This window comes from Ambystoma mexicanum, chromosome 1p (assembly GCF_040938575.1).
Source record: "Ambystoma mexicanum isolate Mex_15411 chromosome 1p, UKY_AmexF1_1, whole genome shotgun sequence".
Taxonomy (NCBI): domain Eukaryota; kingdom Metazoa; phylum Chordata; class Amphibia; order Caudata; family Ambystomatidae; genus Ambystoma; species Ambystoma mexicanum.
The window spans coordinates 1,260,350,044-1,260,372,866 of NC_090921.1; the positions used below are offsets into that span (position 1 = coordinate 1,260,350,044).

At 47.4% G+C, this 22,823-nt stretch overlaps 1 protein-coding gene and 1 long non-coding RNA gene across 4 annotated transcripts in view; one reads left to right on the plus strand and one right to left on the minus strand.

The window, feature by feature from the left end:
- LOC138452761 (uncharacterized) overlaps positions 1-5,868 on the plus strand; it is a 118,216-nt gene extending 112,348 nt beyond the window's left edge. Inside the window, exon 4 of the long non-coding RNA XR_011260311.1 lies at positions 4,766-5,868. This is a non-coding gene — a long non-coding RNA (uncharacterized lncRNA). The remainder of the gene's footprint in view (positions 1-4,765) is intronic.
- SYT3 (synaptotagmin 3) overlaps positions 1-22,823 on the minus strand; it is an 835,659-nt gene that overhangs the window by 575,740 nt on the left and 237,096 nt on the right. For all 3 annotated transcript variants that reach the window (XM_069605085.1, XM_069605103.1, XM_069605091.1), the window contains exon 2: positions 8,108-8,330. The gene's annotated coding sequence lies outside the window, so the exon portion shown is untranslated. The remainder of the gene's footprint in view (positions 1-8,107; positions 8,331-22,823) is intronic.

Here is a 22,823-nt window from a genome sequence, read left to right on the forward strand (position 1 = left end):
AAAAGAATTGGAAAATCCTATACCAACTACTAACTACACCAACACTAGTAAAGAATGGTGTACCATCCAAGATGCCCTTGCTACCAAGATTAACGTTTTGCAAAACAAAATCCTAGCCAAAAAACAATTGTTAGATGCTAAACATTCCACGAACAATCACCTACCTACCTACCCTCAATGAAAACGCCAGAGCTACCTTCCAGTTTACCCCAGTTTCACAAGAGATGGTACTTAATATTATCACTAAGCTCAAAGTCTCCAATTGCAAAGGAGACTCCTTCCCGGCCAAAGTTGTGAAATCCTGTGCTTCTACTTTGACACCCATCATAACCAAATTTGGAAATGCATCATTTGATAAAAACATGGTGCCAGCTAGTATCAGGGAAGCCTGGGTCACACCGTTGCTAAAAGTACCCAACATTGACCCCGCTGTTCCCACGAATTACAGGCCCATAACCACGGTTCCCTTCCTGTGGAAAATCCTGGACAAAATAGCCTACAACCAAGTCCAAGCACACTTGGAACAGAACCAACACCTTGGTACTAGACAATCTGGATTCCGCCCCAACCACAGCACTGAAACAGCCCTCCTGCATCTCAAAATCCAAATGGACACCATTAGAGACACAGGAAAACTCTGCATCCTACTATTACTAGACCTATCGGCAGCGTTTGACTTGGTGGACCACAATAAACTCTGCGCAACCCTGGCCAAAGACTTTATCCATGAACGCCACCACTTGCATCAAATCCTTCCTAGCTGAACGCACGTCCAGAGTGTCCATAGGCAAAGAAGCTGCTGATCCTATAACTGTCCCTAAAGGCGTCCCGCAAGGCTCCTGCCTATCGCCCACACTCTATAATGCCTACACCAAGCTCCTATTCGCAGCATTGGATGACATGGGTGTCATCTAGACCAGCTTTGCAGATGACACCCAGATCCTCATTCCCTTATCAGGGAACTACATTCAAGACACGTTGACCATAAACAAAATCTTCACAATAATCCAAAACTGGATGGCCTTAAACAGCCTCTGCCTTAAAGATGAGAAGACAGAGATTCGTCATCGTGGGCTCCCAACACAAAATAAATGCTCTTCACCCTGACTACACTGCCATCAACATAGACGGCACCACCATACCAGTACTTAAACACGTCAAAACACTAGCAGTCTATCTCGATTCCAACCTCTCCCCAACTAAAAATATCAGCGCACTCTCATCTTCTACGACCTACACCTCAAAACTCATCTCCCAAAGTCATCAATTCTCGACTCCCACTAACTGCATCACGCTGGCTAGGTCCTTAATCCTTTCAAGACTAAACTATTGTAACGTATTACTCTTAGGCACCACCAACCGCAATAAACTTCAGCTGATACAAAATAAAGCACTGAGTGGTGCCCTCGGAATAGGAAAATCGGATCACATATCTAAAACCAGAAGAGAGCACCATTGGCTGCCTATCAAAGCTAGAGTCATCTTTAAAACCTTTTGTATTTCCTTCAAATGCCTCCACGAAAATGCCCCCATTTACCTTAGTCCAGTAATTTCCAGAAAAACGAATACCAGACTTTTAAGATCTAACAGCCAGTCTCTACTGGCTTTACTGAGATTCATGAAGAGCAGGGGGTTCTAGCTTCCAACACCTAGCCCCTTAACTCTGGAACTCACTTCCACTCGCCATCAAAAATCAGGACACCCTTACTGGTTTCAAAAAGTTGCTGAAAACTTGGTTATTCAACCAATACCAATAAACAAAGTTAGCTCTACTCTCTGTAAATATGCATCCTTTTCCTCCTTCCATGTATAAATGTCCATGATGTTCTCAATTATTACTGTGTCCCCATGTAATCTATATCATATATTTTGTGCCATATTATCTGCGCCACACCGGCCTATTCTATGTTTGCATTTTTAAGCTGTCTGTAACCTCGCTGGGATACCTAAGCGTCTGGGCGAGTAACAAATGTAATAAATAAATAAAATAAATAAATAATTAATAAGTAAATGCTGCTGGCAATGTGTAAATGCCAGGTTGCATTTCCATTTTCTGCAAAACTAAGTGCAAAAAGAGTTTTGAGGAAGAAGGTAGATTCAAAGTTTGGAGCATACCATCTTTGCTGGCTAACCCAAATATTCACTTTGCAAGTGGGAATCTGAGAGTCCTGCCTGCACACACCAGTTACACGCCCACTCGCAATAACTGATCATGAGGACATTCTTGGAGGTCTCCTGATCCCTCTTGAGTTGCTAAAGAAATGACCGTCATTTAAGTTTCTCCCACAAGTCATATGTAGAATGACCAGATTTTCAAATAAAAAAAACGAGCAGGCCACCAACATAAAAGTAAGACTACAATTTGACAGTGGCTGCCAGCACTTCACTTCGGTAGTGGGAAAAAGGGAGGGGCTCCCCTGGATATAAAACTGCACATTAGGCTGTAACTGTAAAGCATGTCAAACACAAAGGAGCATGCGCACAGATTTCCTGAATATATGTGGCTGCTAACTGAAAGGTTGGTGGTTGAGTCCCTGGTTCGAGCCCACCCAGGGATAGATGAGGTCTGGCTTGTGTGATTATTTCAACAAGAACATTTATTTGGTGCATAATTGTAACGTCGAATTGTTAATAAATAGCACTGTGCTGTACGACTCTTGCTGCAGGTGCAATTGCAGTTATTCAAGGTCCCCCAACCCTCTCTCAAAACCAGGATTGGCTTTTTCAAAGAAAAAACTCCCGGGACAGAAGGCCCAATTCCGGGACAGTCCCAGCAAAACCGGGATATCTGCCCACCTTGTGGGCAGTGCAAGGAATTGATTGAAGCAAGAACCATTAGTAACCCCTTCCTGCCCCTGCAAGTTCAGCTGGTAAAATGGCGGAGAACGCTCCTTTTCACAGGGAAGGAATTGGGCCGTTCTGTGTAGAGCCAGCGTGTCTGAGCATTGCTGCAGCTGTGCATTCCCCCCGCCCCCCTCCGTGCCGCGTGGGAAGTAAACAGGGGAAGGGAATTCCAGTCTGGGCACGCAGCGTGCATGCCATGTGACCTTGATAGGCAACGCCAGGGGGAATGCGTGATGCGCATGATAGCCTGAGGTTGCAGAGGATACTTCCGCGCTGTGCGATAAGACGATTGGGTATGGGGTGGGGGAGGCTGATGCATCTGTCTCAGGGAGCCAACGTGCAGTAGGTCTACACAGTGCGGGGACCATGTGCTAATTCGTGTTTTCGCGGAGGTCAGCCTTATCCGGCTTCAGCTTCAGGCAGTACATAGCTCCCAACTCACACGCTTTTGGCGGGTGTCACCCGCCTTGTAAACAGCGGACTCACCCGCCAAACCTCATGCACGCCCATTCATTTAAATGGGCCTCTCACCCGCCAAAAGTAAAATCGTGTGTTTTCACCCGCTTTTGCGACATAAATGGTTGAGAGCTATGGCAGTATGTGCGCATCCTGTGGAAGGTTCGTGGAGTTATATCTGCCAATCACTTTACTTACGCTTTCTTCACTTCGCCATCCCTGGAAATGCTCCCAATCCGCCATCCTTTACCTCTTTCCCCTCTTGCTCTCTCCCCCTTGCACTGCTCTCATATGACTCCAATTCTCATTTGGGAGGGAGTGGCCCCTCTCACACAGCATAGGTCTTTCTATGGACCTAATCCTCAATTCACATTCTTCACAGCAAGTCACAAAAGCACAGTCCTTTTATATGCCAGTTATTCCTGATTTGTATTCTTTACAGCAAGTCACACAATACAGTTCTCAAAGTCGCACACCATAGGCCTTTTTATCCTGAGTCTCATTGCGCATATCATGTAGCACAGCACAGGTATCTTTGTGGCATTCTGCACAGTAAGTCACATAGCAGAAATATTTGTATGCACCTTATTTCTGAGACACATTCTGCAAAGCAAGTTGAACACCAGAGTTCTTTTAGTACACCTAATTCCTGAGTCGCATTCTGTACACCAAGTCACACAGTACAGTTTTATTTCTGCACCCTATTCCTGAGTCAATGTGAGGAATTCGACCATCTGCATGGTGGGTGTGCGCTCGCCTGGGCTTTTTTGAAATTTGAGATGAAATTGAATGATGGTAGATCAACCTCTGGAAAATGTATGGGCTAATCTGCACACATTTTCCTGTGCTCACCGGACGACACGCACATAGACCTGTGTACTCCGGGTGGACACAGCCGACAGGCTCAGTCCCTCCTGTCATATTTAGTTGGGATATGACAGGAGGAGTACATGATGCATTTCCAGAAGGGGGAGGGCAAAACATTCCCCCTGCCATGGCCAGCCTAATGAATTAACACAGGTTCCATCCTGTCTTTTTTGTTGAGCCCTGTAGCTGGTGGCATTAATTCACATACTAATCAGAAAGTCATTCAGACAGGCCCACATGGGGCCTGGCTACTGAGGCTAACAAAGGAGACTGGCATCCCCAACAACCTTTCATATGCAACTGTGTCAACCTGTTGCCAGCTCCCTACTAAGCATCCTTTGACAGTGAAATGTCATGTCTGGGATTGCATGTTTGCAGCAGTCATCCCTGCAGGTGGACCTAATTCAGAAGGTACAATTATGTGGTTTGACGGAGCCAGAAAGTGTGGTCTAGCCGCAGCTTCAGGGGAGACCTCCTGCTTTAATCAGGAACCAGAGAGAGCTCCATTAACCAGAAGTACCTTTTGATCCACAACATTCAGGACGATGGGTGGGACTTAATATTACATGTTTTCACCCCTTTATTTTTTCTGTTGCAGAGCACTCTGGTTATTACCTCCCGCATACAGGAGATTGTTGCTGGGGACCTGGAATTGGTTCATTAAGGTAGACTTAGCCTACACCAATCCTTGTGGTCCATTTGGCTTTAAAAGAGGGCTGAGTCCCTCTTTTGGCAGATCATCTGAAGGCTTCACAAGAAGCAGAAGGAAGAACTCATCATTTGACCCTGGTTAAAGTTACAGTCTACCTTACATTTTCCACCCATGAAGGAAAGCCAGGACCGCCAAGAGGGAAGCAAGAGGGACAGAGGGAGATACCAAATCCAGAGGACCCTCCAGTAGCTCCAGAACCAGTACCAAGCCAGCACACAGTGTGCCCTGCTATGCTCTGCAGAAAGCTTCCTAATTGTAAAGTGCCAGAGAGTCTCTGAACCAAACCAATGACAAGGCAGCTGCTTGCAACACTCCCCTCATCTTTGGGCCGTCCTCCTTAAAGGACGACGCAAACCCAGTGAAGAAGAAGAAGAGCATCGACAAGTATCAATTGACATGCGCCTAAAAGGACATTTTTGAGCCAGTCGAGCCCCTCTAACTGCAACCAGCTGCACAGCTGACTGTTGTTGCACTGCAGCCGCTAACGCCACCCGAGACACCTCGACCAGTGCTTCAGAACCGCTAAACAGCACTGCGACAACCATTCCTGACCCCTAGCCGCTGTGTAGGCCAGCCTGAAGCCTTCTGTCTAGCTTCACTTGCCAAACTGCCTGCCGCCTGATCCCTGCAGCTGTCTCCCATCTTTAATTCTGCCGCAGAAGCTTCAAAGTGCCCTGAAACGGACTCGACCCTCTCGAGCACCAGGAACATTTACAGCACAAGGTACATCGTGGTTTTGTCCCCCTGGTCCTTCTCCGAAGGCCCCTAGAGACATTTAAAGACCCATTTCTCCCTTGTGCTGAAGCCAAGTATCCTTGAACTGTTGTGATTATTTTCTATACTGACTACCCTCCTGTCAGTTTCCACAGTGCATCCCTTTTCCTTCTTTGAAACTGTCTGTCCTCTGCATTCCTTTACAAGGTGTGTTGTATTTCGTAGTGTGCTAGAACTGTCCGTTGTGATAATAATAAGTACATATTTTTAACCAACCTTAAGTGGACAGTCCCTTTTTATTATTGGATAATAATTGTATTTTCAATGTGTTGCAACTAATCAAAGATCCACAACATTTTGTAGATACGCCTGCAGTTCCGTTCACGTTACCAAAATTGAACAGGGAGGTGCATCATTTTCTTGTGTTTCCAATCTGTTCGGATCCCTTCTGGTGTACTAGAGGTGTAGGGCTGATTGATGGTTTAGAAACCGATATTCATCCCTGGACCACTGGTGCCCCAGAAGTTGATTCGTCACAGTCACATTCTGCAAAGCAGTCGCATGACACAGTTCTTTTTAGGAACCTTTTCCTGAGTCGCATTCGGCCCCACAAGTCATACAACACAGTTCTTTTTACGTACCTTATTCCTGAGTCACTTTCTACACAGCAAGTAACATGGTACGTGTCTTTCTATGCACCATGTTCCTGAGTCACATTCTGCAAAGCAAGTTGCACAACACAGGTATTTTATGTGCCTAAATCCTGAGTTACGTTATGCACAGCAAGTCGCCAAACAGTTCTTTTTGTGCAACTTATTCCTGAGTCACATTCTGCAAAGCAAGTCGCACACCACCGGTCTCTTTATGCACCTCATTCCTGAACATCATTGTGTGCAGAAAGTCACACAGAATAGTATTTTTATGCACTTCATTTCTGAGTTACATTCTGCACAGGAAGTAACACAGAACAGCTATGTGTATGCACTTAAACCCAGAGCCATAATCCAAAAAGCAAGTTGCACACCACAGGTATTTTTATGTATGTCATTCCTGAGTCTGATTCTGCAAAGCAAGTCACACAGCACAGGTCTTCTTATTCACCTTATTCCTGAGTCACATACTACAAAGCAGGTCACACACCACAGGTATTCTTAAGTGCCTAATTCTTGAGTTGCATTATGCACAGCAAGTCACACAGCACTGGTCTTTTCGTGCACATTATTCCTGAGTCATATTCTGCAAAGCAAGTCGCACACCAGAGGTCTCTTTGTCCACCTTATTCCTAAGCATCATTCTTTGCAGAAAGTCACACAGTGCAGGTCTCTTCATGCATCTAATTCTTGAGTCTCATTCTGCACATCAAATCAGATAGCACAGGTATTTTTATGCACATCATTCCTGTGCCACATTCTGCACAGCAAGTCACCTAGCACCAGTCTCTTTATGCTCCTCATTCCTGAATTGCATTCTGCACACAGTCACACAGCACAGGTGTCTTTATGCACCTCATTCCTGAGCCTCATCCTTTGCAGAAATTCACACAGCACATGTCTCTTTGTGCACCTCATTCATGAGTCACATTCTGCACAGCAAGTCACACAGCACCGGGATTTGTATGCACATCATTCCTGATTTGCATTCTAAATCACAAAGTACAGGGATCTTTATGCACATCTTCCATGCCTCACTTTGTGCATAGGGTATCACAAATTAGAGATCGCTTTATGCACCTCACTCTTACAGATGTGGTTCAAGGGAAGTTGTAAAGAATAAAACACGTGTTTGCACCTCATCAAGAGTTACATTTTCCCTTTTACAGGTTCGTGGAAACAACATGTTTGCTGTATGAAAGGTATGCTACTGCTGTCCATTGTCCAATAACAGGGGTTGACACCCAGCAGGGGCGTGATTGTTCTCGGCAAGATAACACTAATGTCCATGTGCTACGAGCACACCTGCTTGCAAAGCAGAAGCTGGCCTGTTTCTCTACTATGCGTGGGGCGTCAGTCTTCACTTGACCGGGATTTCTTATACATCCTCCAGCAGGGATGAAATAACCATTTGAGAATCAGGATACACAAACCACTTCAGGTCATCAGGCATCACACAGTGTGCAGAACATCACTCTGGAGTAAGAGAAGCTAATGCATTATGTATGACCCATTATGCTCTAAATGTCATCTTGATGTATGCACATGTTCCTTTATACAAATCCCAAACACACAGTTATTGACACAAAGGATTGTTTATATGACACCAGTTGGCCTTGGGACATGAAAAGTAGCTGTGTGTGGAAGTTGGTTCTATAAGCTAGCGAGGCTCTTCTAGGCTACAAGCAGGAGTTGGACAGCCCCCAGCAATGTTGATTCCCGACACACAACAAGTCCAATGATGGGATGGTGTTTATCTCGCACACAGGTGGAGATGCCATTCTGATCGACATTGCAGCTCAGGTACGCTGAGTGTGCTGTAACTGGGTTTTTCAATGCACACATCACTTTACACCACCCTTACCTGCACACAGGAGTTGTTCCCTTCAAGGAGATTTTTCAAGCCAATCCAGCTGTTCTTTGCTAGAACACATTAGCCAGCCAGTTGTGATTCTCTCATGTGTCTTGGCTGCACCCATGGGTGCCACACTCAGGTCCGGGGTTGATACTGAAACCGAAGAGGGCCCCAGCGTCCCATCAGCTGGGGGTGTTCTGCTGCGCGGCTCCTCAAGGTTCTTCGGTCCCAGCTGTGGAAAGAAAGTGGGATGCGTCAACGTGGGCAACGGGTTCTCTTTTCGACTTCCCAATTTGCTCATGCGAGAGCCACATCAAACACCCATCCCAAAATGGCGGAACCTACAAAACTCCCAGAACGTGATGGTGAGATCCACACGTACGCACACGCTTCTCTGAGGCAAATCTAAGAGATCTTCCAGAATACACGAGATCAACGTTACCATCACACCCGTATGAGGCTGATGTACCTATCCCTCAGGATGCGCGTGGGAGATTATTTTATTTAGTTATTTCTTTTCAACATTTGAATGCTCCAACGACATTACCACAGGGCGTAAGTCCTAAAGAAAAACGTGTGGGGTCTCTGACGTACGCAGTGGGGAGTGATGTCACAATCAGTGAATGCCAATTGAAAGAAATGTTCCTTTTTAATTTTAAGATGTCTTTCCTAACTCAAGAAAGTTCCTAGGATTAATAAGCATTTCGCAAGAGAACATGTTTTCTCAACATAGTGCTTGCTAAATAGAAAATGTGCAACTTTTATGTCTTATAAGATGTAAGAAAAAAGGTCCTGTATAGCAAAAAGTCAAAAAGAGTGTTTCACAGGCCCCTGGCTAAGTTTCTTGCCTCATAGCCGCGTAACCTGGTTTGAACCTCCCCCCCACCGTTTTAGGAGTAGGTGCCCTATCGCGGGGCGGTGTCTCCATGGTAAATGAACTTCCAGTGCAGGGGACACCAGTGGGCAATTTACCACCCTCACATCCGTCTATTAATGTTATCAGATATGTCTTGTGAAATTGACTATGTTTTCCTCAGTCTTTTCTAGATTTTACCATGGCAGTGGCAATTGTCCTGTAGAGATTTTTTACCCGATACTTTTTCACATGTCATGGTATTTATCAGTAATTCAACCTCGACTTTTTTGATTTACTTCAAAGCCAGTTGGTGGCAGCTGGTCAAAGTGGCCTTGAGGAGCTCACCTTCTGGCATTAATCCGGTATGCTTTCGCGGGGGGAACAGGCGTGTGGCTCGAGGCTCAGAGATCAAAATAGCCCCAGTGTCCAAAAGCTTGTTGTGTGCATAGGAGTGCATGTTACTGCGTTAGTGCTCCCTACACAGTTGTTTGGAGGAGGTACTGGAGCTGTAGATGACATATACTTTTTGTTTTACTACCAAAAACCGGGACCACTGCATTTTCCAATGGAGAAATAATCTTGAGAAACGGGGAGAGCACCCAATTTCCGGGACAGTCCCGCCCAAAACCAGGACGTCTTGTCACCCTATTTGTCGTACACTCCTGTTGGGGGGACAACTGTAAACCTATGCATCCTCTGAGTGCCAGAAAGTTCAGGTGACTAGTGAAGAAAACGTTTTTAACCCCTGACTGTTTTTATGATTGTAGTGAATTTGAAGCGCTCGGCCTCCGGAAGGTTTTTTCTTAAGAGTGGACATGTTTAGATGGGAGATTTAAAAAAAATTGTGCACAAGCCCGTCAACGCTGCTGTACACTTATCGGCCACTAAGCTTGCAACACTCCCCTACTACAACCCAGGAGGGTTTACTTAGCATTCTCATTGTACAATCTGTGTGATATACAAAGCACTGTAGCTCGTAGATTATGTCTTTCAGCCCCGCAGCGGGGGGCAGACATTTTCTATTTATTGGGTATTTATAATGTGCCTATACAGCAAACTGTGTTTCAAGGTGCAATAGGACAGAAAGGGGGGTGGAGGGGTGACAGATGAAGAATAACACAAAATGGTCCTACTAGGCCTTGTGATATTCGGATTGTGCAAGTGCAGTAACAAGGAGTGAAGCGGAGTGGGGGTGCCGGTCTGAGCGGAAAGCGCTAATTCTAAGGAGGGAAGTGCAGGACGGAGAGAAGAGCGTGCAAGTGTTGGGGCGGGGGCAAGGGGTTGACAGAGGGCCCCTGTGCTGGGCGAGTGATAAGAGGAGGCCAGTTGGACAAGTGCCAGGGGAATTTAGCAAGTGCAGGGGCATGAAGGTCCACATGCTAAGTGCGGGGAACAGGAATGGATGGGATCAATAGGGGTAGCAGACCCAGCCAGGCTAGTGCAGGGGGAAGGAGCCTGGAAGGGTAAGTGGAGGTTGGGGGGGTGGGTAACTCAGGGGAGATTGAGGTGCTGGGGTAGACTGGGCGAGTAGGGCCTGGTGCCCTGTATAAATCAGAAGGAACCAGACAGCCAGTCAAAATGCGGCAGAAGGGGACATTAGCAGGGGAGGGGCAGAGGGGAGGAAGAAGAGTTAAGGAGGGTCTTAAGAAGCATCTGAAACTTAAGGAGATCCAGCTCAAGTCTGAGAGAGGCAGGGAGGCCATTCCAGTGGGAGGCTCCTGCCGAAGACAGAGACTCTCTGCTTGGAAATGCGTCTGATCTGCAGAGAATTAGAGCTAGAAGACCGAAGGGCTCTAGCAGGGAGGTATTTAGGGAGAGAGAGTTGGATGTAGCATGGTCCCAGGCCCCAGATAGTCTTGTGGATGATGCAAGGGTCTTGAACTTGATCCTCGCAGCAATGGGGAGCGAGTGGAAAGATTTTAGGGCTGGAGTGATGCGATCCGTGGGCTTGGGACCAAGGATAAAATTCACAGTCCTTTTCTGGATTATTTGAAGGGGGCGAAGGGAGGATTTAGACAGATTGAGGAAGAGGCTCTTACAGTAGTCCAGACTAGAGAGTACCAGAGCTCTGGCAACATTGACTTTCTGGGGTAAATAGCAATGTACCTTCACTCCCTTTAAAGTTCTGAGAAAGAGATCAGTCAGAAAGGTCAACTAAAAAGAAGCCTTGGTTTAGGGCCTAACGGATGAGAGATGGTAGGCAAATCAGGTAAAAAAGGCATTTGTCTGACGTTCCATTGCACCTGGGTTTCGTTGTTTACGTGCTGCTAACAAGCTGAAGGTCAAAGGTTGGAAGAGAGTGCCAACCAATCATGAGGACCTATCTAATGGTGGACCATACATTGTTGCAGAAGCCGGTCTGCTGCTGTTGATATGCTATTATCAGTATTTTACGCAGTTAGAGGTAGTTCAAGTCGTGCCTACCAGATAAGGGGCATCCAATGACAATACTAACACTCATAAAAACTATAGGTATATACGTTTCCCTAACCATTCCCTCCACCCAGTAGGTTTTTACTGTTAGCCACATAGGATGACATCATAGCTGATGTTGATAAATGTCGAGGAAGAAAAACATTTTGTGTAACCAGAATGCATTAAGAGTGTGTGAGCTACAATCTGTTTATTCGCCAGGTTTCCCTACTTTATTGAACTGATAATAAAGTAGTATTTTGCCATATTCTTTGAGTCTGTCCGGTTATTTGGGCCTGAGATCATTTATTGGGGTAAACCCATTCGGCACTTGGAACGGTCCAGGTGCTATTGCACAATCCAATAAAAATGTGGGCAATATGAACACAAAGCTCAGAAAGGGGTCAAGACACTCACCAGCTCTTCCACCACGAATCTAGATGCAGAGGAACAGTCCCAAAGCAAGGGATTACTCTTGCACGTCGATTCACTTAGCCAAGGCCTAATCAGGCAGCAGAGGTGGAGCTGGAGGTGGGAGTCGGGGAGGTGAAGCAGGATGACAGTTGTGGGAGGCTTGGGGAAGGCACTACATGCTGCGGTGTGGCAGACTGCAAAAAAGTTTTACAATCCATTCAAAATATGGGCAATATGAGAACAAAACTCAGAAAAGGACCAGGACGCTCACTAGCTTTTCCACAGCAAATCTAGATGTCCCGTGGAAGAGCTGATCGGAAGACATGATCGTTAGCGGGCCTCCAGACTGAACCTAGGTAGGCTCAGGTGAATCGAGGACCTCAGCGAGGGCTGGGGGCCGGTACCGGCCATGTCCGCCCACCCGCCGCGTGGGTGAAATCCATTTGCATGCCAGGGTTTATCCTTGGTGCAAATGGCTTCTTTTCTTTTTCTCTGGAGATTGGCTGCACTTATTGCGCAATGCCAATCTCCAGAGGAGACCAAACCTAGGTAGGCCCGAGCGAATCGAGGACCTCAGTGAGGGCTGGGGCCGGTACCAGCCATGTCTGCCCGCCCGCTACAGGGATGAAAGCCATTCACATGCCAGGGTTTATCCATGGTGCAAATTGTTTCTTTTTTTTTCTCGGGAGATTGGCTGCACTTTTTGCGCAACGCCAATATCCTGAGGAAAAATACAAAGACCCTTTATCATTTCTATGGTGGTGACCGGGAGGGCCAGCAGGTAAGTGGGGAGGGGATTGGAAGGGGTATGGTTTGTTTTGGGGGGTGCACAGGTGGGTTCCAACAGGGAGAGGCTCCCTGCTGCCCCCCCACAATACAAAAAAACAAAGATGGTGGCACCTGGGGAAGGGCCTTGGGTGGCTGGAAACAGCGGCCAGAGAATGTGCATTCTCGCCCGCTGTTCCAGCCACCTGATTGGCTGAGCGCCCTTCCCTGGGTGTGAATGGATCGTATAGCCTGCAGATGGTTCAGAATACAACATTCCAAGGGCTACCTGTAGTGCAGAGGGTGCCCTCAGGCAATTCTCTGTGAATGCCCAGGCAGATTAATGTATTACCAACTTCTATAAACTGCTGTATACTATATTCAAGGGGTCTGCAACTTTTGTCTCTGCAGATGTTTTGGATTGCTACTTCCATAAATCCTTAGCAGAGCAGTTGATGATGAGGGATAATGAAAGTCATAGTCCAAAACATCTGGAGAGATGCAGTTTGAAGAGCCCTGCTCTACACTGCCAAAAGTGATGCAGGTGATAATATATTATAGACCCCACCCTTAGGATGTATTGGGCATTGTGGGTCTGTAAGTCTTGTTAAAAGGCCTTGCTGTGCTCAAGCCTTTAGCTCAGTCTCCAGGGCCCAAAACAACCGATTTGGGCAATTATACCGTAACTATAGGCACCTTCTCACCAGTTGTATTGCCAATGAGTGCATATAATAACTGCTCAGCTTGAACTCGCTCTCGTCTGTCTTACGATCTCAGCAGCACACCCTCCTGCTCTTCTTTCACACACAGCTCAAACTTGCAGCACCACACTCGGATTACATCTCTGGACATCACCTATGATGCTGACTTCTGCTGTGGAGGACACAACGCTATCACATGCTTCTCTCTCAGGAGGTTGTCCCGCAAGAGCCTTCTGGCAAGATCATCTCATCTCCCTCCTACTAAACACTTAACAGCTTTCGCAGGTTCTATATCATACCATAAACAAAGCAATAGGAATACAGCTCCATGATAGGAGCACATCCCTAGCCCACACGCCTCACATCTGCATAATATATACCCCCATCCTTGTACACTCAGGCACCCAAGTCTCGGCCTACAAGGCTGCCAGAAAAGCCGAACGTGCTTCAAGTCCATGCCACTAGAAGAATCCCTCTTTGCAAATGGACTTTACCCTTACATAACACTTTAGACTTCAACAGTACTCACACAATAAAGAAAGGCGGAGCTTACATTCATCCCAGAAGGCACTTGGAAGATTGATAATACTCCCACGCACCTTGAAGGCTGAAATTGGAGATATACCCAATATACCAACATTACCAAAAATCCCTTCAATGCTAAACGTACGCCCCTCCTAATGGGCTCCTCTTAGCTCCACCTTACCTAAAGACCCATGATGATATGATATGCCATTTGTAACGCGCCTATACACAAGTGTTTTAACGAGTGATGTGGCAAGGAAGGGGGAACAAGTGACAGTGAGATTGTGCAAGTGCAGGTGAGGGGTGAGGGGCAAAGTCCCATGGGAAAGGGGAGGGGGCAGTGCTGTACATGGGATCAAAACAATAACAAGAAGTGCGGCCAGCAGGTGGGAGGTGCAAGGGTAAATGCAGACACCAGGTGTCAAACGTGCAGGTAGGGGGACTGTAGGGTTACAGGTACAGACCCAAGTGCAAGGGTTGCCAGCAGGCAGTGGGGGTGTGCAACTGGGCAGATAGGGACCTGGGCCCAAAATCAAAGGGTAGCAGTGCAGTATCAGACAGGAAATCAGCAGGGATGAGGAAGAGAGAAGGCAGAAAGAGGAAGGTCCTGAGGTGCTTCCGGAACCGGAGATGGTTCTCCTCGAGTATCGAAGAGGCAGAGAGGCTGTTCTAGAGGGAGGCCCCAGCTGAAGAAAGAGATCTATCACCAACTTCTTGCTTGGAGAAGGGACTGACCCTGAGGGAGTTGGAGGTGGAGGAGCGAAGAGCTTGAGTAGGAAGGTATTTACGAAGAGAGAGTTGGAGGTATTGAGGACACAGGCCCCAGAAGGTCTTGAGGACAATGCAGAGGGTTGTGAACTTAATTCTCACAGCCACTGGGAGCCAATGCAGAGGTTTCAGTGCTGGAGAGATACAATCCCTGGGCTTGAGGCCAAAGACAAGTCTTGCAGGCCTGTTCTGGATGAGTTGCAGAGGGCAAAGAGTAGAAGAATGCAGATTTAAAAAGAGGCTGTTGCAGTAGTCCGGCCCTGAGAGAACCAGAGCTCTGGATACTGTGAGCTTCTGGGGGAAGGAGAGGAAAGGAAGAATACTAGGTGCAGTTGGTAGTTTGACTTCTTAGAGATGTCAGTGATGCGAGGAGAAAAGGAGAGTGTGGAGTCGAAGATGACCCTGAGGTTCTTAGCCTCACAGGTGGGAGCAAGAAGAGGGCCAAGGGAGGCCGGCCAGAGAGTGACAGGAAAGGAGGGTGCAGGTGTGCTGATGAGGAGAATCTCTGTCTTACTGGCATTAAGGCAGAGATCGTTGGCGGCACACCACTCCTGGATAGCAGACAGACAGTCAGAGATGAGAGAAGGAGAAGAGGTGGCAGAGGGGAGCCTGAAAACGAGCTGAGTGTCATCCGCATAGCACTAAAAGTTGAAGCAGAGAGTGGCAATGCGGTGGGCGAGAGGTGCCAGCTATTGGTTGAACAGCCAGGGAGAGAGGTTAGACCCCTGGGGAACACCACAGGTAGAGAGTGATATAGATGAAAGAAAAGACCCTGGCAGGGTCGATCAGGGAGGAACGAGGTCAGTCAGGCCAGGGCCTGATCAGTGATACCCAGGTCATCGTGGAGACAATTGAGCAGAATGGCATTGTTGACCATGTCAAAGGCAGAAGAGCGATCGAGTAAGATGAGGACAGAGGGGAGATTCGAATCAAGGTTAGAGAGCAGGTCTTCACGGATGTTCAGGAGAGCAGTTTCCATGCTTCTGGCTGCTATGAAGCCAGACTGATGGTCATGGAGACAACCAACAGTTTCAGTGTGAAGATTAAGATGGAAGATGGCCAGCTTTTCCAGGAGTTTGCCCAGGATAGGAGTTCTGAGGTTGAATCTACATATGCACCATGCAGATCAGCATTACCCACACCCTACTCCTAGGACAATACCCACCTGACAGTAAACTTGCATAGCTCACAGAATGGACCTGTAAGCTCCACGTTGCCCAGAATGCTCCTGTGTGATGGACGTACACGTGCACACATACACACATGCAGACATACTCATACAGACTCCCAAGGCTAGACGCACAGATCACTTCATGAAACTGAGAGATCGACATTGCCGAGGTGGACCTTACATGCCTAGTATATTGCTATAACTTAAGCACCACTGTGGAGCCAAATGCACTGACCACACATACAGCACCTGAAGGCTCCACATTACCTAATGGCCAAACAGTGCAACGTTTAAGTAGCTCCTTGAATGCATTTTTGAGCTCCGCATTATCCAAACCTTCTTTTAAGTAAATCACACAGACGTTGTGAACGAACTGGAACCACTGCAGCACTTTCACTGACAAAGGACCTTATCTGGTCTGGGTCTTGCTTAACCTTGCAAGATCCTCTTACATCACGCCCTTAGGTCCCTGCAGACTCCAATGTGTGGAGTTGGGGGTCAGCGTATCCCCTGCTTTGCCATTTCTACTGGGGGTAGTTTACCTGGAACATGTTCAATTACCTGCACAGAGATGTCTCATGGCACGGGGTTTTCTCAGGGCCTGTGACCATCAGTGTAGCCACTTGAGAAGGTGCTTTGCGGCGCTGGGATAACAGTATCCCACACTCTACTTTCAGAGGCCCATTTATTAGAGCAGACCTAGGAGAATTATAAAGTGATGTGAAGTCCAAATGGCACCACATCTTTATGAATGTCTGACAGGCTCTAACCAAACATCAGGTTTTTGTTCAAGGTTATTAATTCACTCCAGTTCCACTGCTAACGGAAGTGACTTCGCACAGGAAGTGCAGTCCAATGATTGTTGACCATAAGGAAATCGCAGGAAGTGAGTACACACGGCCTGTGGACCTGATGACAAAATAGGAGGCGACACCACAAATGTAAATCAAATCCTGCAATAAATATAATAAGAATAAAACAGCAGCAAGTACTCAAGCAGATACACGTTTACATTACTTCCCAACACTATTTTTATTTATTTTATTGGTTATTTGTAAAGCGTCTACACACAAAAACAGTGTTTCAAGGCGCTTCAAGGCAGGAGAGGGAGCATCGGGTAAACACAACAATCATTCTTACAAGGCCTTTCAGAATGAGCAGGTGCTATGTGCACCTATGGCAACTACGATTATGTGTCAATATTGCACAAGCACACCGAATAGAGCTATCACAGATAAACCGCTGCCATATTCCAGCCCAACTTCACATAGAAGGTTGTTACCATCTTATGGCAGTTGAGGTCTCACATGCCAGCTATAACCAAAATCCGTCTTGGCATACCCAGGGGCTGCGATCATATGCTAAGTGCATCCTTCTATGACCTAATATTGCCATCATATGCCATGCACTTTCATCCTATGCAAGGTACAGCATTACAAGCCCAAGTGCCGTCTTCATATGCCATGTCCAGTCTCAATCAACCGGGCCCAGGCCTGAACCACTGGGTCCACCCTGCCCCTACCCAGCCGCCCTCCCCCCCCGCACCTCCACCCTGTAGAAGATTTCAGAAAAAGGGGCAGATAATCAAGAAGTTCAAAAAGGGCCCAGTTGGGTTGGGAGGTGGAAGCGAGGAAGGCGAGTGGAGATGGGGGATTTTGGGAAGTGTTGAGATTGACAATGGTGGTTTTTAGGGGTACATATTATGTTAACATGCTTTAATAGTGTGCCACATCACCACCGTAGTAAACAATTCAGTTTAGTTTTTTTATAGTACAAACCGAACTAAAACATTTCTCTTTGATCTCAGCTATGGAAAATGTGGCCCTTTGCGTTAAAGTGATTTTCCCATGAGCCCATAATTTGGTCAAGGGAAGAAGCCAGGCATTGAGCCCAGGTGTTCTCGTTTTGCAGTCTGTCATTTACCCAGCCGACCACATCTCCTCCCATCTCACCTTTATTTCTGTTGTCTTTAATGGGGAGAACCACGTGTTTGGGTTTAAAGGACCACACTACATACTAAATCACCCTGCAACATGACAGCATCTTTACCGAAACGTGTTGGGTTTGCGGCACATGGTCTCTTCTTTTGATTTCTAGATGTGACTTGTTAACATGTTTTCCATTGCACAGCTCTGTAGATAACAGGCCAAACTGAGATGGATGAAAGACAGCATGGCTGGCACACAAACCTGCAACAGGCTGCGGGATGAACATATCTTTCATGAGCTAGCACTTCACTCACTGAGCTATCTCCATCCATTTCTATACACTGTACAGAAGACAGCAATTTCTGAAATGTACAAAAGTACAGAGAGGTAAGCGCTAGCAAATTGTGCAATAAAGAGACACGTAAAACGTCAAATGCAAGTGAACTACAAGCACATACATGTCTCTCTCCCACACACACGCACGCACGCACACTGAAAGCATACACACTACATAGATATTATTAATTCTGGAGGTGCCATGGCAGGTCCTAATGTGATAAATATATGTGTTACCTACTCACACTCCTCCCTCAGCTCCTGCTGCATAATTCATGAAGAAAGTGGGTGCCCCCTACAAGGGGCCGGCCTTTACATTGAAAGCTTGAATGGCATGGCAGGGCCCGCTCAGCCCTTGACCTCCTTTGGTTGATATATTGAGTACCGTTAAAGTGGGGAATAATAACTATTATTACAGTGTTTATAATCAGGAGGTACCTGGCATAAAGCACTATATAACAACACACATTATCATAAGCGGCGCGTTGAGGTGGCTCCCACTGTATACCAGCCATCTTCATTTTGCCCCACTTCATTCATGGTCTGGCGATTCCTCCATTTGCTACTGATTGGGACAAAGTTGAGGCTTCACTATGGCGAAAAGTGCTGTCTTTATCCACTGGAGTGCCCATTAGCCTGATTAGGGCAGGACTTAGACTTCTGTCTTTGCAATCCTTGGTTGAATGGAGGAAATGTCAATGATTTCATAAAATGATCACTCCCCCGGTTAATATCTGTGTGAAGATCGATCTAAACGTACTTACGCCCCTACAGCCCCCCGCCTCCTTGCACTTACCCGGAGCCGCGCTGCCCTGGTTGCACTTACTCAGAGCAATGCTGCCCTGATTGCACTCCCCCCTTTCCTCTCCCTAGCTCTGGCTGCGCACTTACTCAGAGCGTTACTGCCCGACTGCTCAGCCCCCACCCCTTTCCACCCCCCCGCCCTTGCACGATCAGAATGCCACAAGTCCTCGTATGATCAGTAGTCTTGTCCTCCGTCTGTTCTACCTCCCTTGTCTTGTTGCGCCTAGAAACACTTGTGTACAAGCACACTATAAATGACTATGGCTAATTAGATCTTGCCAATTTCTGAATGAATGGACAGATTCAAATAATGATAAACTACTTCGGATCGATTCCAATGTAGTAGTGTTAGTAGATTACCCAAAGAAAGTTACATTTAGGATTTATCGGTATGCCTGGATCATAAACAGAGCTTGTGTTATGAAGTATCGACTTTTTTACTACTCATGGTTAGATGTGAAAACTTTTACGGTGATCTCGTCTTATTTGCTTTATCGCCCATCTTGCATTTTCAGAAAATATTAGGGTCTGGACGAATTTATTCTTAATTAATGAAGTCAGTGGTGCCAGAAGCAGGGTTTCAAGAAAAGATAGAGTTTTCGGTTTTATAAACCCGACATACAGACCCTCAAACGTCTGGCCGTTGAATGTGTAGCATTAAAGCCGCTGCGGCACTGCTGGCTAGGAAAATATGCATTCGAGGGTTTTGATTTGCAACCTGATCAATTTGGTTTAGAATGTTAGCACTCCATCGGACTGCACTTTGTATTGCTATTTTAGCATTTGTTAAAAAAAAATCCTGCTTACATTGATTGTATTCATCCTAGTGTTGTATTTGATGGTCTGTCATTGTTAACTATTTTAATTAATTACTTGTAAAAGGTTTGTGTAAATTAAATCACAATAAAAAATAAAATTAAAACTTTTCAAAAATGGGAATGCACCCACACACACACACTTAAGGGTGTCAGCATGGAAGTGATTCATTGCAAGCCAACAGTGTCTTTTACTAAGCAAACACATAGGCTTAAATAAATCACTTTTCGACATTTATGTGCTTAGCCCAGAGGCCGCAGAGGCAGTGCCAAGGGTGCCCAGGGGATTGCCAGGGATAGTAACAGCTGGTGCCTCTAATGATTGGTGTTCTTGTGTGCAAATGCTGGCCACCTCTTGCAGACCACAACCCATGGGCGTGAGCAACCCTGGCATGGTGGCATGCATTGTAACCAAACAAGAGGGCAAATTGCATCAAGTTAATAGGGTATTGCCGTTAGTCAGTTTATATTCACACAAAGAAACAGGCAAAAACATCTGTGTTATATATTAATAGCAGCTAATCTCAATCCAGAGATAGCTCCAGCTGGCGAAACCAGGAACCGTGGTATGGAAAAGAATGGTGCTATTTCTAGTTTAAAGGGCTGTGAGGGAAGACAGCGAGGATAGAGCGAAATGCTAACTACACCTTCCTAGTGTGAGATCTCAGCTAGGTTGCAGTGATACAACGCCTGTCTAATAGTGATAGGATAAGAGTTAAATTAATAACTTCTATAGTATGTAATACATTCAGCCTTGTTGGTCCTATACCACTCTCTTCCGTTATGTATAGATAGATTGGAAGAGTTTATAATAAAAGGAGCGCACCAGGGACATGAAAGAGGTTTTTTCCTCTTTAAACACTTGTGGGGCATCTAATGGGATAATAAAGCCTTTAATGACCCATAGATTGTCGCACTGACCCTGGGTTGCTATGGTTAAAATGCCACAAATAAACAATGTACAAGGAACAAGGGTTTCCCCTTTTTCCCCAAAAACCAAAGACAATACAGTCGCCAACTTTCCGTCTGTGGATTTTTAAGCTGGCGGAAAGTAGAGATATGTAAAAAAGTTTGTTCAGACTCTCAAAAATAGACCAAATTACACCTTTTAAGTGTAGCAAACACCGTCGCCCAGTTTCAGTGGCATAACTTTGACAAAGTCACTTTCATCAGCACAGTCTTTGGTTCCTCCAACCTGGTGTAGACTATGATTTGAGAACCAGTTTGTGAGAAACAGGGTCAGGTAGATGGATAAATACTAAGAGGGTAATTCATAGAAATTCGCACAAAAGTGGCGCACTCGGCTGGCGCACAGCGTGCCCGTGCGAATGTCTGCGCCAGCCGCGTGCACTAAAATCGATTTCCGCGCACAGCGTATTTATGGATTTTCGCATCCAAAACCAGCCGTGGCACAGCGTGGCGCAGCGACCCTGCAGCAGCGCCAGTTACGCTCCCAAGAACGCCCTCGCGCAAGGAAAAGCCTCCAAAATCCCCAAATAATCGCAAAGGGCTGCGCTAACCCTGGACCAGTTCACAGGGCTGGCAAACAGCAAACGCCAAGCGGGGAACGTGTATTTCAGTGGTTCGCGGGAAGTTCCACACGCGATTGTCCTTGTACGTGTGCATCAGGGGTGCGTGGGAAGTAACACACGCAAAAGCAGCAGGGTACGTGTATTTCAGGGGTGCGCGGGAAGTATCACATGCAAAAGAAGCAGGGTACGTGTATTTCAGGGGTGCGCGGGAAGTATCACACGCAAAAGCAGCAGGGTACGTGTATCTCAGGGGTGCGCGGGCAGTATCACACGCGATTCCATCAGGGTACGTGTATTCCAGGGGTGCGCGGGAAGTATCACACGCAAAAACAGCAGGGTACGTGTATTTCAGGGGTGCGTGGGAAGTATCACACGCAAAAGCAGCAGGGTACGTGTATCTCAGGGGTGCGCAGGAAGTATCACACGCGATTCCATCAGGGTACGTGTATTCCAAGTGTGCGCGGGAAGTATCACACACAAAAACAGCAGGGTACGTGTATTCCAGGGGTGCACGGGAAGTATCACACGCAAAAGCAGCAGGGTACGTGTATGTCAGGGGTGCGCGGGAAGTATCACACGCGATTCCATCAGGGTACGTGTATTCCAGGGGTGCGCAGGAAGTATCACACGCAAAAACAGCAGGGTACGTGTATTTCAGGGGTGCGCGGGAAGTATCACACGCAAAAGCAGCAGGGTACGTTATCTTAGGGGTGCGCGGGAAGTATCACACGCAATTCCATCAGGGTACGTGTATTCCAGGGGTGCGCGGGAAGTATCACATGCAAAAACAGCAGGGTGCGTGTATTCCAGGGGTGCACAGGAAGTATCACACGCAAAAGCAGCAGGGTACGTGTATTTCAGGGGTGCGCAGGAAGTATCACACGCAAAATCAGCAGGGTACGTGTATTTCAGGGGTGCGCGGGAAGTATCACACGCGATTCCATCAGGGTACGTGTATTACAGTGGTGCGCGGGGAGCACCACACGTGAATTGCACGTGTGGGTCCTCCCAGGTGTTCCCTCTACACCCTCCACGGCCCCTGCAGGTGGCCCACATCACAGGGGCCTACCCTGCACATGTCCTGCAGGCACCCCATTCACCATGGTCATGCCCCCCAGCCAACCCACATGTCACCTTGCACTACTGCCCACCAACGCATATCCCCCTGCACCCCCAGCCACCAGGGGCAGCCTCCACCAGGCCCCCACTCATGTCTCCCATCACCCCCACCCCCCAGCCACCAGGGGCAGCCTCCACCAGGCCCCCACTCATGTCTCCCATCACCCCCACCCCCCAGCCACCAGGGGCAGCCTCCACCAGGCCCCCACTCATGTCTCCCATCACCCCCAACCCCCAGCAGTGCAGGGGCAGCCTCCACCAGGCTCCCACACATGTCCCCCTGCACCCCCACCCCCCGGCAGTGCAGGGACAGCCTCCACCAGGCCCCCACCCATGTCTACCACCACCCCCACCCCCCAGCAGTGCAGGGGCAGCCTCCGCAGGCCCCCACTCATGTCTCCCATCACCCCCACCCCCCAGCAGTGCAGGGGCAGCCTCCACCAGGCTCCCACACATGTCCCCCTGCACCCCCACCCCCCAGCAGTGCAGGGGCAGCCTCCACCAGGCCCCCAACCATGTCTACCACCACCCCACCCCCCAGCAGTACAGGGGCAGCCTCCACCAGGCCCCCACTCATGT